This window comes from Xiphophorus maculatus, chromosome 18 (genome assembly GCF_002775205.1).
Source record: "Xiphophorus maculatus strain JP 163 A chromosome 18, X_maculatus-5.0-male, whole genome shotgun sequence".
Taxonomy (NCBI): domain Eukaryota; kingdom Metazoa; phylum Chordata; class Actinopteri; order Cyprinodontiformes; family Poeciliidae; genus Xiphophorus; species Xiphophorus maculatus.
This window is the reverse complement of record NC_036460.1, coordinates 22,723,652-22,741,491: the sequence shown is the minus strand read 5'-3', so window position 1 is coordinate 22,741,491 and position 17,840 is coordinate 22,723,652. Positions and strand designations below refer to the sequence as shown.

Below are 17,840 nucleotides of genomic sequence, written 5' to 3'. Positions count from 1 at the left end.
TATTGTGCTCTAGTTTTTTTGTTGTTTTTTTTTCTCATCCAGACACATTCAGATAAGAACAAAGACGTGGAGCAAATAATCACATTCGACATGCAAGAATCCAGGTCTGTATGTTTATTTCTGGTTAATAAATTAGCAATTAGTTAATTAGCCGCAATTAATTATGCGAAGGCGTCCACATTATTATCTCCACTATGCATACAAGGACCCACGCATGTTGCCAGCACTCCAGTCAGATACACTGAGGCACAAAAGCGGACAGCAAATTAAAGTGGTAATTACTTTTAAGCCCAGAGAGGTGAGGGATTGTATGGCAGGGAGCAATGGGTCACTGTTGAATGGAGAATAGCAGCACAGGCAGACAGTGTGAGAGACAGATATGCATCTCAATGAAATATGGAGGAGCACACTCAACAAAAGGGGAAATGGCTCCATAATAGCAACATGCCCTCAAAGAGTTATTGTCTGATAGATTTTGGAATATTATCTGCCACCCCTGCCAGTTATCTTTAAACAACCTTTTATGCTTATCGTTCATGTGAGCCACTGTAGGGGTGGATGCAGAAAATGCAAGTTGATAATGTCTTTTAGGTCCAACAAATGCTTTTCAACAGCAGTGCTTGGGTCTTCATAAGCAGAACAGACAGAAATTTACTGCAACCAACATGGACTAGTTATCAAAAAAAACCCTCCTGATTAAGGCGTCTTGCAAAAATATTCATAGCTCGTTACCTTGAGTCACATTACAGCCAAAAAGCTCAATGCATTTTATTGGACGCTTTGGTGGTACACCAACAAAACCATGTAATTGAGAACAAAAGCGCCTCTTTGGAACTATGGCTGTATGTTCTACTGCATGAAAAGGTTAGAGTTCAAACTCCTGCATTGCTTTTCATTTATCTCCATCCAGCTTGCCATCAGCTTTCCCTGCTCAAGAATTTAAAAAGCTTCGCACATATCTACTTTAGGTAAGAGTCCTTGAATGTTTGGATATTCAGGAGACCATGCTATTTTGAAAAATATTAATCCTTCAATCTGGAGCTGGATAATAACTAGTTACATTTACTTGAGTAACATTTTGAAGAAAAAAAAGAACTTCAAGGAGTAGTTTTACTGAACCGTACATTTTAATTTTTTACTTATGTAATATTATTGTACTTCAATCGAGTAAAATTTCTGGCGACTCTACTGACTTCAAGTAATTTCACTTATGAAGAAGCAAACATGTTTTAGCTGAAAATGCAGCAAACAACAGAGACACACATTTTTTTTCCCCTCCAGGGGGTTTTTATGGGCTCTAGTGTCCCCTATATGAAAGTAGGCTGACAGGAAAGGGGGAAGAAGAGGGAGGAAGACATGCGGCAAATATCGTCGGGTCCGGGAGTCGAACCCGCGACGAGGACTCAAGGCCTCCAAACGTGGGTCACGCTATCCCCTACGCCACCACGGCATGCCCTACACTTCTCATTTTTAAGGAAAGCTTCATTGTTCTTATGTTGTTTCTTAGCCTGCTTTGTCATTCGAAGATCAAGTGTATATAGTGCAGCGTATATATTGTTCCTCAAAGTACTTTACTCTGTTTTAACCTACTGCAAGTACCTGATTTGTGTTAAAAAAAAAGTTTATTTTGCCTCGATTTATTTTGTACTCATTATTTATATATACATATATATATATATATATATATATATATATATATATATATATATATATATATATATATATATATATATTTTTTTTTTTTAATTAAATCCTTTAAATGCCAGATGTTGCACTGAATTTTATATTTTTATCTATTTAAGTCATTTTTAAATATCAAATTAATTGTCCTGGCAAAAGTTACTCAGTGCTTAAGAAGCTGCTTTTTTCTTGAGTAAATATGTGTTGAAGTTGTGCTACTTTTAATTGAGGGCGAGTTTTGGCTACTCTGCCCACCTCTGTTTAAATCCCACATTTCTACAACACACCATCATCCCCCAAAGTTAGCTTGTTTTTTTTTTAAATCTACTGTTGCAGTACTTTCAGTCTTTGGTGCATCTGCATCGTCTTAAACCCTCCCAATGTCGCTTCCCGTTTAATGGCAACGGTTCAATAGCAGGTGTGTTCGAGCCTGTGGAGAGATTTTTTATGTCCTGCCACCCAGAGGCCTGGAAATCAAGCATCCGGCGCTGGTTTTCAGCATTTCCTTTTGCGTAGCAATTTTGATTATTTCTTTATTTCATTCTTTTAACCTCTTGAACTATTTACCCGAGGAGTCTTTAAGAAAGCTCCATATATGTTGACCAAAGCTGCTTCAAAAATGACGTCCTTATGAAGTTGCAGCCCTTCGCCCTCAGCAATACACACAGGCTGCATAAAGGCGACTCATTACCGCATCGGTGTGTGCTTATACACAGCAACCCTGTGTTGAGAAGGCAATAAAAAGACAACAGCTGTGCTGGTTGGAATTGCTTGGGACCCCACTCCTCTCTGTTCACACACTGATGCCAGTTCGGCTCTGTGTATGCTTGTGTTGCTGGCTCAGAGGCACATCAAACAGAGATCAACTTTAATCTGTAATTTTGCCTCTGGACTCTCAGATGCTCTGGGTTTTTTTTTTTTTTTGCTTCTGACTCGTATTCAATTAACCTTCCCAGTTGTGAACTATTTATGTTAATTTGCTGTATTCTCCTACAGTTTTGCTGATGTTTTTCAATGGGTTATAGTCCGGGTAAATACAAAAAGCAGTTTTCAAATGATGCTTTAATTTATTAAGTGAAAATAAGCAATCCACCCCAATTGGGCCCTATGCAAAAAGCAATTGCCACTCATGTGCCTATCTTGGCAAAAGAAAACTCGCACCAGGCATTTGTGATCGCTCTCTGTTGGTCTTTTCCAGGACTGTGGAGGAATTTTGGCCTGCTCTTCCTTTCATAATTGCTGGAATTCAGTCCCATTTGAGGAATTTCTAGCACAAATACCCAGTTTAAGGACATGTCACAGCATCACAACTGGATTTAAGTCCAGACGTGTATATGGCACTTTAAAATAGATTTTTTTCAGCAGTGGAATTACTGCAGTACCTATGTTCATTGTCGTGCTATATAATCCATGTGCATTTGAGCTTAAGATCATAAGCTATTGAAGGATTTTCTCTTTTAGGATTTTCTCGTGTAGAACAAAATTTGTATTTTTCTCACCTCAGGTTTTAGCTTCAGGCTTCATGTAACTTGGTGTGTATTTTCCAAAAAATGTTCACTATTGTCTTATTGATCCATTGAATATTTCCTGAAAAGTCTTGGGAATCACCTTAATGTTTTATTTTTTTCTCAAATGTGATATGGGCCTTTGTGTATTTTTTACAGAGCACTAACCTTAACTAAATAAAATGAGGCCATCTTGGTTTCAGATGTAGGACTGACTGTGACCATCCAGATGTGTCCTCAATGCACTTTTGGGGTAATTGTAATAGACAGTCACTCTTGGGAAGGTTCACTACTGTTCCATGTTTTCTCCAGTTGTGGATAACATTTAAGACTGACAAAAAAAAAAACTGAAGAAATTTGTCAGGAAGCAAATACTATTTCACAGCACTATGCTTCCCATGTAGACGTGATGTCTTTCTATATTTAACAGAGCAACTTAATTTTCATTCACTGCACAAACACTGTTGGTTTTAACTATAAAAAATCAGGAATTTTCATTGTGTTTACTTCCCACACAAGATGCGGTGGGTCAGAGGACACATTATAAATTGAATCAGTCTTGAACATAAAACTGCCAGATGCTTTCCCCCTTTGTGCAGTGACTTGTGCCTAAACGGCTCCTATAAATTCTCAGCGTTTTTGTCTTTGAGTAAATAGTCGTCCCCTGTGATCTCAGAGTGAACTTAACTTCAAATGCATGCAGGTCCGGCTGTTGATCTCTCGCTCGGCATTTCTGTTGCGACTGGTGCATGAACTGTGAGGTACGCGCCGTCTGTCAGCCATGTGTTTCTCTTTGCCTTGATGCCAAGACTTTGCATAAGACTTGTTTCATATGGTAGGGTTTGGAACAGATAGCACTGTTTTTGGTGGCTAAGAGGTGCACTCTTTCAACTCTCAAACTGTTGTTGCACAGCCATCTCCTATGCTAAAGGCCAATAGATCCTTTAAGTAGCTAAGCATCTAGTTTTAGATTTTCTTTTAAGAAAGGCATCAGGCATTTGTGATCACTGTCAATCAGTCTTTAACATAACTAGGGAGGAAATGCGGCCTGCCCTTCCTTGGAGAGTTGCTGGAATTCAGGCCCATTGGAGCATTTTAGAGCACAAACACCCAGTTTAAGGATATCACAACATCACTTACCTCATAACATTAGTCTTAGCTATCACAGGATGAGTCAAGCCAAACTCCTGGGCATACTCTCTTGAGACTTTTATTGAATTTACATCTACTTCATTCCTGAACTTGTCTCTTGCTCTCGGTGCTTCTCAGGTTTAATTTAGGTGGTTTCTGCACCTCACTGGGTCCAGTCCTCCAAGCCTTACCTCTCTCTGGATTTCCTCTGGATTCTTTGTGTTCCTCGATTGTTCTCCTCACATTCGCTTCCTTCAGCTATCTTCCACCTGCCTGCTCTCTGACATACACTGTTCAGGAAAGAAAAGAATCACACACCTATCAACCCACTTCAGCCACTTTCCTTCGCTGCACCAAAGTCTCACTGTTGAAGTGTAAGACCATACCACTCATCCAAAGTTCTGCATCCCCTTCATAACATTACCATTTCTAATTGCTTCTGTCTTCCCCTCCAGACAATGCTGAAAGCAATAGAATCCCAGCCTCTTTGTCATTTGGACATTTTTGTTTTGCTCTGTAAATAAACCCTTTTACCTTTTAAGAAATGCTTCCAACTTTTATTCCGCATGCGGGTCAAAAAAAATTCCTGAAATCATGACTCCATCAGGATTTTCTGCTACAGAACAAAATTCATGTTTCCATCAGTTGCTGCAATTTGTCCAGCAAAGTCGCCCTGAGTCATCACAAAACAACTCTACCGTATGGCTTTGATGTCTGTGATGTCTTACTGCAATAAGTAGCGAAACATCTGTTTAAAAATAAAAAAAGTTTTATTACATTCTTGGTATGTTATTATTTACAGGCTTTATTACATGTAAAATGGCTGACATTATGTTACCTGCTGTTATTGGCTGCTACAAGGGGTTTGTGATAAATTGCACAAGGTTTCAAATAGTTGTAACGAATATTTCAGGGACGGAGTTCAAATCCAGAAAAGCCTTATGTTCCATGACTTATGCAGTCTCAAACTTATTCAACCTTCTGAATAGATTTCTTAAGAGCAGACATTTGCAAATTAGGTGTGGTCTTACGCAAACCTGATGTAACCGATCCAGGGCTTCAGTAACTGCACCAGGTGTCCTTGAGGGTAGAGCACCTTGAATATCTGGACTGTTGACAGTAACGCTATTCTGCAGGTTAGAAATGCCACTAATGTGACTCCTCAGAAGCGCTGCCAGAAGCTTGTGTCTCGCAATGAACCACGTTTCGTAGCAGGCAGCTCATCTGCTTTGACAAACAATGCTAAGGTCAATTATGAGTTATACTTTGAATTTCTAAAATACGCGTGCTGCTTAAGGATGAGGATATTTCTTCTTACTCCGGTGTTTGCATCGCTTCTCGAGGAGCACCAGCGTCCTGTCACGACATCGGACTGACCACAGTCGATAGCATGTGTAGACAGGCGGAGAAACAAGGTCAGACATGGGTGTGACTATCCTGCTGACTGCAACAGACAGTTACGAGCAACTTCAGGAGAGTGTGTATGCACACAAACACACACGCGCAGAAATAAACTGACTCATGATTTTATCTAACCATTGGATTTAATTACATTACTTATTCATTAAGCTGGGTGATTTTTTTTTTCCAGCTCTGTGGTTTTTTGTTACTTGAGGAGCGCCGTGGCTTGTGAAGGGAACACCTGTAGTACAGCTCCGCGAGGCAAGCCTCGGGTACTGAACTGAGCCTGCGAGAGCTCAAACAATGTCTCACACACACACACGCACACACACGCACGTCCACAAAGAAGCACACACGGAGTCAAATATTCTCCGTAAGTCTCCTTCAAGGACGCCTGGGGAAGACTTGGAGGACAAAATCACACACTCCCTCTCCCAGCGTCTCAGACGTGCTGCACTTCTATTGTAGACAGAAAGCCTCCTCCAAAGAGACTATAGTCACACACACTTACTCACACTTAAATACACAAACAACAAAAAAAAGGCCCTGCCACCTTTCCATCTGTGTGAGGAAAGTGAGGCGTTTTTGCCTGTGTTTCTCTCGTTTCCGCTCACTCCTGCTCTCAAACATCGCAGGGTTTATTCAGTGTGTGTAAAGTAAAGGGGGCTCACTGGGATTCTTTGACAACCTCATTCACTTCCTTCTTACCCCCAACCCCACCCCCGTCCGTGGCAATGGCTAACAATGGGGCGGGAGGGTGGAAATTGGACCAAAAAAAAAAAAAAAACAGTGATTGTGTCTTCATTTGCCTCCACTTTTCACACATCGTTTCTCTTTTTGTCGCTGGCTGCCAGTTCACCACAGCGCTACAAGCACTTCGGCCAGTTTCCGCTGGCAAGACTTTTCCTCCTCCCTGCTCTGTCACCCCCTCTCCCCCGCCCCCCATTCCCTCTTTTCCACAATGTTAAGCCCATTTTTAGCTTGACATAATCTGAAATGGTACTTAAGTGAATTTATGTCTACCTCAGTGCATTAACTTCTGCTATTTCTTCCTTTATGTTGCTGGGGCTTTTTTTTGTGTGTGTATAGCGAGTGTAGCGTCACAGGGAGCAAAGAGGGAGGGAGAGATTTGAAACTCAGACCACGAAGTAGACAGCCTATCAGTATTCAGTAGAGAAAGTGAGTGATGGAGGGAGAGAGAGACGGAGACAGGAGAGAGAAAGGAGGAGGGGGTGATGTATCAATATTCTGAGTAGTGTTTGAGGGCAAGGGGAACGAATAGAGGAGAGGGGGGATGGAGGGAGGGAGAGAGTACTTGAGTGAGTCTCTGAGTGTGATTATTTGTTCACGTATAAGCCAGCATGTGTGTGCATCCTTGATCTCGTCCATGCGTTACATTTCATACTTTTGGGTGTGGAAAATACCAAAGCGCATTTATTTAAGTTCATGCACAACCAGAGCGCCTTTAAAACCAATTTAAAGTGGGAAGGCTGCAGCTCCTGAAGGGTCTCCAGCAGAAGTCATTTCATCTTAAAAAGCTGCGCCATAAATTGAATCACCTCGTTAACAGGAGTAAAACCATTTTGTTGTTTCCAGAAGCCAGAGATACTTAAAAGGAAAACTCAGTATTGCTCACGTTTCACCATACACTAATGGTGTGTTCAGTGTTTTTTCTTTTTAATCAGATTTTTTTTCCCATTATAAATCTGTTTGATTGCAGATTCTTTTTCTAAACCTTCAAATTCAGCATGATACCAGTAAAAAGCGATTGCTGGATTATGTGCCTGAATGGCAGGTGCAGGCCCTCTCAGTGAGAGCCTCTCAATTGCAATCCCTCTGGTGGCTGGTGGACAAAATGCACACTTCAGTCACTCCTTTACTCGTGTCAGAGTGAAGGAAAACGTCATCTTGTCCACGATGTAGCAGATATCTGCTACTTTAAATTACTGTTCAAAACTCGATCAGCCTCATAACTTGTCAAAACCATTACTCCATCTATAACCTAAATGACCTTATCTGTCCATTGACGTAACAGCTACATTCACAAACAGGAAGAAATGACTTTTACTGTCTATTAAAACAGATGAATTAAAAGACAAAAACATTAGACAAAAGTAAAGTGTTTTTTTTCCCCACAAGACAAACAAATCTGATTCTCAGCTGCATGCAACCTGTATTGGAAAGCAATCAAAAAAGGAATACCTTTTTGTTTTAAAAAAAAATTAAGAACTAAAAGACGATCATTTCTTTACGTGTCACAAGTATTCAAACTAATTAACCTAATTCAGACTTTTATGACCTCTTTAAATCATAGAAAAGGGATTAAACCCCCAACTGAGGAGGTAATTTTGCTGTCAGAAACACACAAATCATCAACCAAATAAGGACCAAATTTGCTGATAAGTTTTTATATCTTACCTAATTGAAATATATCTCTTAATAAAAAATATATACTATACTGTATATAAAGTGTATGTGTGTGTGTGTGTGTGTAATGTGCTTCAGTTTAATCAATGGATATCAGAACATCTTCACTGTAGATTAGCAGGGCAATGCTGTTCTTGCTTCAAATTTCACAAAAAAGGATTCTCTTTGACCATGAAAATGTTATAGAATGCCCTTGGTTGCGTCCTATTAGTACATGAGATAACATCAAAATGTGAAACTGCACATCTGCTGAGCTTATCATGCAAACTACTCCAATGCTCCTGAGAACTGTTTTAAACAGCATAATGGGAAGCATTGTTGTGATGACGTTCTGAAGACGGCGTGTTGGAAAGTGTAGGAGTAATTTAACACCAGTACCAAGGCCTTAAATCACAAAAGCTAATTTATTTTAAGTCATGTTTAATGTTCAGCATTTTTATAGCAACTGAAGGTGTGAGGGATTTATGCCCCTCAACAGGTGTTGTTGTTTTTTTGTGCTTCCTGTATTGTTGCTTTATTTAATATTTTGTTTTGATCATCCTCTCTTTCCTTTGAGGTCATCTGCTGCCATGGAGGCACGCCCATGAGCAGTGATGCCTAGGACCTGGTGTTTCCAATTTACCTTACTGGGAAGGTCCATTGTTTGAGAAGGAAGAGAGGTGTTTGTTTTATTTTTTGTTTGGTCCCAGCTTATTTTTGTTTGTGTTAAATTGTTAGTTGTAATTCTGTGAATATTTGTTTAGGAATATTGTTTAGCACAAATGTTTGTTCTTTTGTTTACCTGGAAATGTAATTGTTGTCTCCGCCCCTTAATTAGTCCTGGCCATGCTTTAAAAGCCAGGTGGTTTGAATCAGAGGGGTGGCTCCCTCTTGTTTGGAATGTTTGTCAGTTTGTCATGTAATGTGCAAAGAACGGATATAAAGAAAAGTTTAGAGCTCTAAAATGGCTGGACTTGTCTGATTTTGGATCGCAAACCAACATTGTGGTGTCAGGAGTGGGATGCGACGCTGATGTCCGGATAAGAGCTAATTATGGGTCCAAAGCAGCAGACAAAAGGCCTCAAAGTGGCAGAAGCAGCTCCAGTGGAGGATGCAGAGCAGGATGGAGCTACAGGCCAGCCGACTTTGCAGTGCAGTGTTGAAACTGCGTCTGTGGACATGAACAGTATTTCTGCCATGTTGGAAAGATGTCTTCAGTTTTAGAGTGACTTTGTTGACAGATGGGACAAAGAAGAGTGTAAGCAAGAAAGGAGATGGCACCAGATGCAGGTTGAAATTAACAATCTAAGAGATGATCTGGAGAAGCAGCAGAAAGCTGAAGCTCAATCAGGCCCCTCATCAGAAGCAGATGGCGTGCCAGCTTCTGGGCATCAATCTAGAGGTGAGCCAGTACAAAGAGCATGGACTCAATCTGATATTCCAAAATTTGAGGAGGGAGATGACATTGAACAATACCTGACAACCTTTGAAAGGTTAGCAACGGCATACCAGTGGCCCGAGAGGGACTGGGCAGTAAGGCTGGTACCTCATCTTACCGGCAGGGCCCGAGCAGCATATGTGGCCATGGCTGCAGAGGATTCCTGTGAATATGTTGAAGTAAAAGCAGCAATCTTGACAAAGTATGAGATTAATGAAGAAGTTTACCGACAACGATTTAGAGAACCGGAGGTTCGTGTGAATTAAACCCCTCGAGAGTTCTACAACCGTCTGAAAGACCTTTACCTGAAGTGGATGCAACCTCGGAGGAGAAGAAAGGAGGACATTGGGGAGATTCTCATCCTGGAACAGTTCTACAGTTCTTTGTCACCGGAGCTGAGAGTTTGGGTCAAAGAGAGGAACCCAGCATCGGCACAAGAAGCGGCAGAACTTGTTGAGAACTTCCTGGCTGCAAGGCGGGGACCAAAAACCTTCCGATACAACCTGCAACTGAAGTCCGGCTTAATGCAGGGTAAGTCTGTGGGGTTTGGTTTGGGTGGTAGTCCAGGTCAGATGGCAGGTGTAGAGAAGCAAAGGGGGAAAATATTCTCATCTAAGCCTAAGTCAGAAACAAAACCTATTGTCTGCTATTTCTGTGGTCAAGAGGATCATATAAAACCAGAGTGCCCATTGAGAAAAGCTAAATCAGCATATTTTTGCAACATAGATACTTGATTGTGCTATAAAGTTGCATTATGTGAAAATGCATAAACAATTTGTTTGCTTCATTGCTTTCTGTACATTTATTCACTAGAAACTTTTCTAGCTGTGTACCATAAGACTGAGATTCGTTTTGGCTAAAGAGATCCCAAATGCTATTTGAATGTAATGAATAATTCAGCTATTTAAAGGACTGATCTTAAGTTGGTTTTTTCCCCCCTACTTGTTAAAGTTGATTACTTTTTGAACGTTTCTGTTAAACTCGCATTCCACCTGGCAATGGTGTGCTGTGCAGGTTCCCTCAGACATGACATTTTATAATTTCTCATTTCTGTTAACCCAAGTTAGTTCAGCTCTGAACAGTGTTCTTGTCTGACCACATGAATATCCATTTTGGCCACAGTCCCCTGTCTGGGCATGATTGGCTGGTCGCAGACTTTGCGGACACAGATTGCTCAGAGCTATGGGCATTAATGTGATTGGCAGTGGAGGAGCACGGTGAATTACAAACAGCAGAACCAATCAACAGCAGTTAAAAAGTTGGCCACATAATGAAACAGTTTGACAGGGATGCTACCTATCTGTCCCTGAAGATGGTACGTAACAAAATTACTTATACTTTCAATAAATGGGTTTAATACTAAAATAAAATATACAGAGCCCTGCAAAATTCCCATTGAACATTTTCACAGTGATTAGCTGTAAACTCTGAAGTATTTTGTTGGCACTTTATGTGATAGAACAACACAAAGTAGAACATAATTAAAAAATAAACATGATTCATTTAACTTCAGTCAGATTGGATGGAAAGTGTACATGTAGTTTCAAGTCTTGCTTCACATTCGACTGCACCACTGTAACACATGAGGATATTTTTATATCTTCATGTGTCGCTAATCTCTGACCCAGTCCTAAGGCTTTTGCAGCCCTGACCAATTTTCTTTTGAGATTTATTTCTATTCATCTTCCCCTCAAGGCATTCCCACATCATGATGCTACCACCACCATGTTTCACAGTGGGGATGTTGTGTTTAGGGTACAATGCAGTGTCAGTTTTGTTTCACACGTAGCAATTTCCTCTAAAATGTTTAAAATTTGTCTCATAAGCCTGGCATACTTTTTCAGATTTGTATTTGAACCGTTCCCTACCTAAAAAATGCAAATCATTTAGTTTTGGCTGTAGTTTTGTGATAAGATGTGGAAAAATGTGAAGAACCTATGAACATTTTTAAAGTCAGTGTATTTGGATATAACTTACACTGTTATTGGTACTTGTTACTTTGATGGATTTTTTTTTTTTCGTTCACGTAAATTTTGAACTGAAACAGGGATCAAAAATCAGAAAACAAATGAATCATCCTCATGTCTTGAATTTCAAAGTGGTCAAAACTGATAGCAGACCCTAAGAAAAAGTTTTAGATGAGAAGATTTTGACACTGGAAAATGTTGAAATAAAATAAAGTCATTTTAATTCAGAATCTTTTTGATGTTTGATTGACATGTTGGACACAGATAAGTTTCCAAAGAGAGGGAATCTTAAATTTTCAGAGTAAAATGTCCTCGTAATTCATTTTGATGCTCTAGCAAGTGTCCAGTCAGTGTGGAAGCCCCCCTACAGTGACAAAAACAAGTGTTTACAGAACGCCAGTCACATTGTGCAATATGTTTGAATGTGATGGAATCTCCCACTTGTTTCAGGCATCCTCTCTCCTTCCTTGTGTGTGTCTCTCTCTCTCTTTTTTTTTGCTGCTAATCAGCATTTGAAAGGCAGCTTTGACAGTGAGAAAGAAACTGAGAAAGGGGAAAAGGAGAGGGGGAGAGCTCGTGGGGGTAAACGAAAGCATGAGACACAGAGAGTTAGGGAGGGAGAGTCAGAGGGAAGCCGAGGCGAGGGGCTGTACAAGCATGCCTTTTATATTTACTAGTGACTGAGAGGGAGGGAGGCAGGGAGCAGCTGAAGGCAGAGACAACTGGTGTGCACGGCTTTCCCAAGAGGAAATGAAAAGAAAGAAGCTCAGCGAGGAGAGTGAATGAGTGAGCGGCGGAGAGGAAGGGTGGGAGGGAGCGCGCCGGCTGGAAGAAGGCAGGGTGGGAGGGAGTTAGACAGAGAGAAAGAGATTCTCACACTGGCTGTGTCCTAATCCGAGTCCATCTCCAAGACGCAGCGGAGCAGAGTGTTAGTGAAGTGATTCCGAGAGCCGGGGAGAGCCGCATCAGCTCGTCACACACACACACACACGCCTCCACACAGTCTCCTTCCTCCGCTGTCACAGGCACACACTCTTGCAACAGGATGCGTCCGGCTGCGCGGCCACGGCTTTTGTGAAAGTGAGGGGATTGACGGTGCCCACCCCTTCCTGACTGTCCCAGCCGGCCCCCCTTTGGCTCACACACACCGCGTCTGTTTGCTGTGTCTAAGCTCGGGGCGCTGCTGCTTCTGCTGCTGGAGGAGGAGGAGGTGGTGGTGGTGTCGGAGGTGGGGTGGGCACTGCCAGGGCAGAGAAGGGGGCACCTTAGAGGAAAGGAGGAGGGGGAGGAGGAGGAGAAAGAGGAAGACAACAAAGTGGATCAGATCAACCGCACGCGGACTGGAAATGCCCGTCAGGTGAGTAGATAATGGATCTAACAACTTACAGTCCACACACACACGCATGCAGGCGTGCGGCTGTGCGCACACCGTTGCCGGATGCGCACAGTTGGACACACACTTGCAAAGTTATTCTCATCCTTAAACTTTCAGTTTCAGTCAGAAATGTGTTTTGATCTACTGATTTGTTGTTTTATGCAACTAGATAAAGGTTTGTGAAAACTTTCAGGCATCAACAAAGTTCTTTTTTCTTCTCAAATGAGAAAAACTTGTGAGCACAAAACTTTTTGATGGATTTTGTGAATAAATTGTAGAAATTTTAACAACTATGACCTTAATGTTAAAAAGTTTGATATTCTTTCCATATAACTGAGTGAGAGGATGGGACTTATTATGTACACATGTAACCAGAAAAAAAGCATGTAAATATAAACTAATAAGTTAACATTAATGCACCATTTGATAAAATTTAACCAAACTGTCGTCCCTTGGAGGCACAACATCCATTTTTCTTTCTTTACTCTCTATTTTTATTTCTATTTTTTTTACATAAACTTCTTTGTGTGTTTCATCAGTTTAAACTAGCAAACCAAATTCATTGCTGTTCAGATAAGCCAAATAATCGCGTACGTTTATGTTCGCCGTGCTTGTTTGAATGCGTCTGCTGTTTGGAGATAGGAAGGCTCAGAGTGAACGGCATGTGTGCCCGTCTCCACCTGCAGAGGCTGAATTGGTCACAGCTTACTGGCTCGGTAGCATTCGCTGCCTTCGGGGTGTTTTGCAGCAGGTGGTCCAAATTGGCAGAATGACTGTGACAAACAGGCAGCATTTCACTGCTGCTGTAAAGTAAATAACAGCATCAAACCATCACATAGGAAACCCATGTTTTCATTTTTTTCCCCCACCCCTCTCTATGTCTTTTTAAATATTATTTCTCTTTGATAAGTGAAGCAAAAGTCAAACTCGATTACATTTAGGTAACGTTTTCAATCCGATTCTGTTTAAGCCTATGCGTCGATCTAAATGTAAATATGTGCACGCCCATCTGAAAATTTATGTGGTGGGTTTTGTGTAAATTGTGCTCTGTTTCAAGCACCGCCGACAAGTTCATTTGCATCCACACCTGCTGAGGATGCAGGTGCTTTGCAGATACATTCCCCCACAACATAAACTCGCTCAGATGTATGTGGATGAGGTGTCAAAAATGTTTGGAGACATAAAAAGGAATTTCAGAACAAGTATCCTTTTTTTTTTTTTTTTCTTTTCAGTACCTAACCCCGTTGAAGAAATATGTACTTTAAGATTCATTACACTGTGAATGTTTCCACTTTAAGGATTGTAATTGCTTGAGCACAGATTGGCTCCAAAAGGAGCCAGAGTCCAAAGCGAATCATTGCATGGTACGGTTTATACCCCAGCCTCCTGAGCCGCTGAGCCTCTCCATCCGTTTCAGAAACTGCCGGTGCAGGATGTTTTGCTTGCGACCTCTCTTAGGCCCTTTTTATGAGAGCCAGACACAAGTTTATTTCCTTAGCTTTTTTTTGTATTTAAGGAGGTGCAGGTTTGTGCCAAAGGCAGAAGAAGTGAACTCGGGTTAAGCTCGCGAAAGATAAAATATATCCTGACTACGCATGGAGTATGAGAATCACATGGGATGATGCCCTTGACTAAAAATACCAAGGCCTGACGGTACAAAATTGGAAAAACCAGGATGTTTGACATGATGTGTTCCTGCTGCTTTATTTTTGATCATTGGTATAATAATGCTATCCAGGACATTATCCAGAGTGATGGATTGTACTCCTTTAGTTTCAATATCGTGACTGTTATTTTTGTAAGCAAGAGAAATGTGTAAAAGTAATCTTTTAGCCAGCTGATCAGCAGTGTGCAGCATCAGGTGAAGGAGGGACAGGACTGTTCTGCACCCACTTTTTCTGGCATTCCATTAAAAGGACTTTAACAAGAAGAAGTGAAGGGGTATGATGGAAGATTGTAGCTGTTTTAGAAAAGTAACTTTTTTTGTTTGTGGTAATTGGTCTTCAACGGTTACCTGCTGCGGCCGTTAGGAGACGAAATGGGATTTAATGCCATTTGTAAGCTTGTTTCTTTCTTTTCTGGCCTGATTTTTCAAATGCTCGCTTTTTGTGACTTATAATCGCCGTCTTCAGCTCGGCAGGTAAACACCCTGTCTCCTGCTCTCCGTCTGTTTCTTTTATCTCTTGATATTTTCTCCTCTCTCTGCTGCTCTCTTAGAAACACACACTCTGAGGTGGTCAGTGTGTTGACAGACAGTCGCTCGCACACTTCTTTGCTCTTGCCGTGCAAGAGATTGTGTGTGTGTGTGAAGAGCGCTGACAGACAGTGTGTGGGTCTGTGACAGAGGGTGTCAGCGCGGTGTCAGGGAGATGTGTTTAGTGTCACACTCTGCTGACCTGATCTCCGGTTGGACTGTCCACTCCGGCCCCGCTGTGGCTCCTTACATAACCCCCGCTGTCATTCACACAGACGCCTGAAGGGATCTGTGCACGCTCAAACACACGCATGCATTTGGAGATTACAGGAAATGTAAAGGCATGCAGATTCCCCCTTTAAAGTCCAATATCAGTTTTGCGGCTTGTTTGAGTTTTCGACATTTTCATGATTCTGCAGCTTAAAACAGAAATTAAAATATTCAAACAAAGCAACAAGTTTCAAACACTTTTCTTTCAAAGACAGTTTTGCTTTCCAGAAGTGAACACCCACACAGCTTGTGCAGCTATCATCAGGCTTTCTGACATGTTTACCACACTCATCAGCATGTTCGCTTAAGCATGTGTGCTTCTTCACAGTGTGTACTTTTACTCCTGAGTTAGTGGCCTTGTGTGGCGTTCTTTGGCCTGTGGTTATTTAGAGGTCAGCGCTGATATAGTGAAGTCTTGCAAGAGTGGATTTACAATCTACTGCCCTGGATAGAGGGTTGAATCCATTCGGCTGACTCCTCCACAGTCAGAAAGGAGACTTTTCTGTTAACTTTCTTATTTTTTTCCATGTTTGTTTGCTTTTATAGAAGCTCTAAAATGTTCTTGACCTCTCTTTATTGTCACTTGTCATGACAAGCTCCACACACTGGACGTCCATGGATATTTTCTTTTATGGCTGAGTAAGTTCGGCCAGACCTCATAATTTTTGTTGCCCAGACAAAAAAAATTTTTGAAAATTAGTTGTTTTTTATCAGTCCTATCCAAAAGAGCTCTTAGATGCTACTTGAACTCATGATGAAATATTTAACTGAGCAGCTCTTCATAAAGTTTCACCAGAGTGTGTGCACATCCTTAAAACATCTTAAATTCATCTATCTAAAATTAAGCCCCTAAAAAACTTTGCCTTTAATATGTTAATTACAGATCTTAAATTTTATCTTAGCAGAACAATTCAGTCTCATATTTTCTATATGTATTTTTTTTTTTCTCGCGGGGCTTTTCTGTCATGCAAATGTTTGAATTGCACACATACTGTACATCTTTATTGCTTTCTTTGACTTGAGGTTACTGGTAACTCATTGCTAACATACCTTTGCTAGCTAGTTAGATTTTTTTTTGTGTCTGTAGCGTTTAAGTGCAAATTTATCTCCAGTTGGCTGGATGAAATTTGTACATTTCTGTGGAAATGCAGGTCTTAAATTTCATTCATAGTAGTTTTAAAAAGTCTTAAATTTGAGTTGGTAAAACCTGCAGAATCCCTGTTAACTGTATCAAAACCTTAATCATGAAATATTGACAAACAGCCTAATTCTTTTTTTTTTGTAATTTGAATGTTTAGAAGTTTTTGCAGCCAGCTGACTGGCAGTGTATGGCAATAGGTGGGGGGAAAGGCAGCACTCCATTCCTTTATGCCACCAAAGAAAACTTTTGTCACTGTTAGTTTCTCTTTTACCCGCTGAAAGGACTGTAAACAAACAGTATGACTCATGAAATATAGTCATACAATTATTAATAACTGTACATATTAATAACTCTTATTTCCATAAAACATCCATCGTGAGACAAAGTTCGCCCTCTTTTAGTCCACCTCTTTTTAAGTTTTGAAACACGTGAGGCATTTTTTGAGATTAAGACAAAAAAGCTATTCTGCACACTTATTGTTTCGGCCTCGTAGTTTATGTCTGCAGGTACAGCTGGGGATTTCTTATGTGTGTCCTGGGCTGGGCTGTAGAGGACGATAATTATGACATTCGGTGTTGCCGCACGCCTGTGAGGAGCGAACATCAAAGACGCACACCAAAGCTCTCCGTAATAAAAGAAGAGGCGGGAATAGATATTGATTACAGAAGGTGAACATTAGCAAATCTCTTTCTCTCTACTTATTTGCCAGCATCCTCATCTGTTCATCATTTCCTTTCCTGTGTTTCTTTTTTCTCCTTATGCTTCCCCCATCCCCTGTGTGCTCTCCGTCCACCCCTCTATCCCTCTTTAATCATTTATTTATTTGCTGATCTCTTTATTTTGCGCTCCTTCAGTTTTAGGGATGCTGCTCCTTGTGCTGGCTGTTATCATCATTCCTTCACACCCAGCCCAGAGCAGCTCCTCCTTTGCTCATCACTGCAGAGATACCTGGGGGCGGGCGGGGTCACGCTGGTCAAATCTAACGGCGTATTGATTCCATTAGATAATTAATGACCCAAGCAAGGGCCGCGGAGGAGCAAAAAAGAAGGGGGAGGGGTTGAGGGCGAAGGATGGTGGGGCGGGGATGCGGATTGTAGATGATGGGAGTGTGAGACGTTCTTCTGGGGAGGGGGTGGCGGACGCCGGAGCCCCTGAGAGTTGAAGAGAACCTTGGGTTGGGAATCAACCAGAACTGTCAAGGTCAAGAGCAGCCGAAGCTTCACTACGGAAGCGGAATGCCGAGCGAGTCGGAATAGCGGGAGGGAAGGTGGAAGGGGGGTAGATCTTCATGTCCAGCAGCTGTCGATTGATCAGCGGCTGAAAAATTGTACA

General features: G+C 41.3%; 1 protein-coding gene across 3 annotated transcripts in view; it reads left to right on the top strand.

Annotated features, from left to right (window-relative positions):
- The first annotated feature begins 12,235 nt into the window (after positions 1 to 12,235).
- npas1 (neuronal PAS domain protein 1) overlaps positions 12,236 to 17,840 on the top strand; it is a 56,443-nt gene continuing 50,838 nt past the window's right edge. For 2 of the 3 annotated variants that reach the window (XM_023352016.1, XM_014470659.2), the window contains exon 1: positions 12,236 to 12,885. The gene's annotated coding sequence lies outside the window, so the exon portion shown is untranslated. The remainder of the gene's footprint in view (positions 12,886 to 17,840) is intronic. The other variant, XM_023352015.1, reaches the window with a different exon arrangement.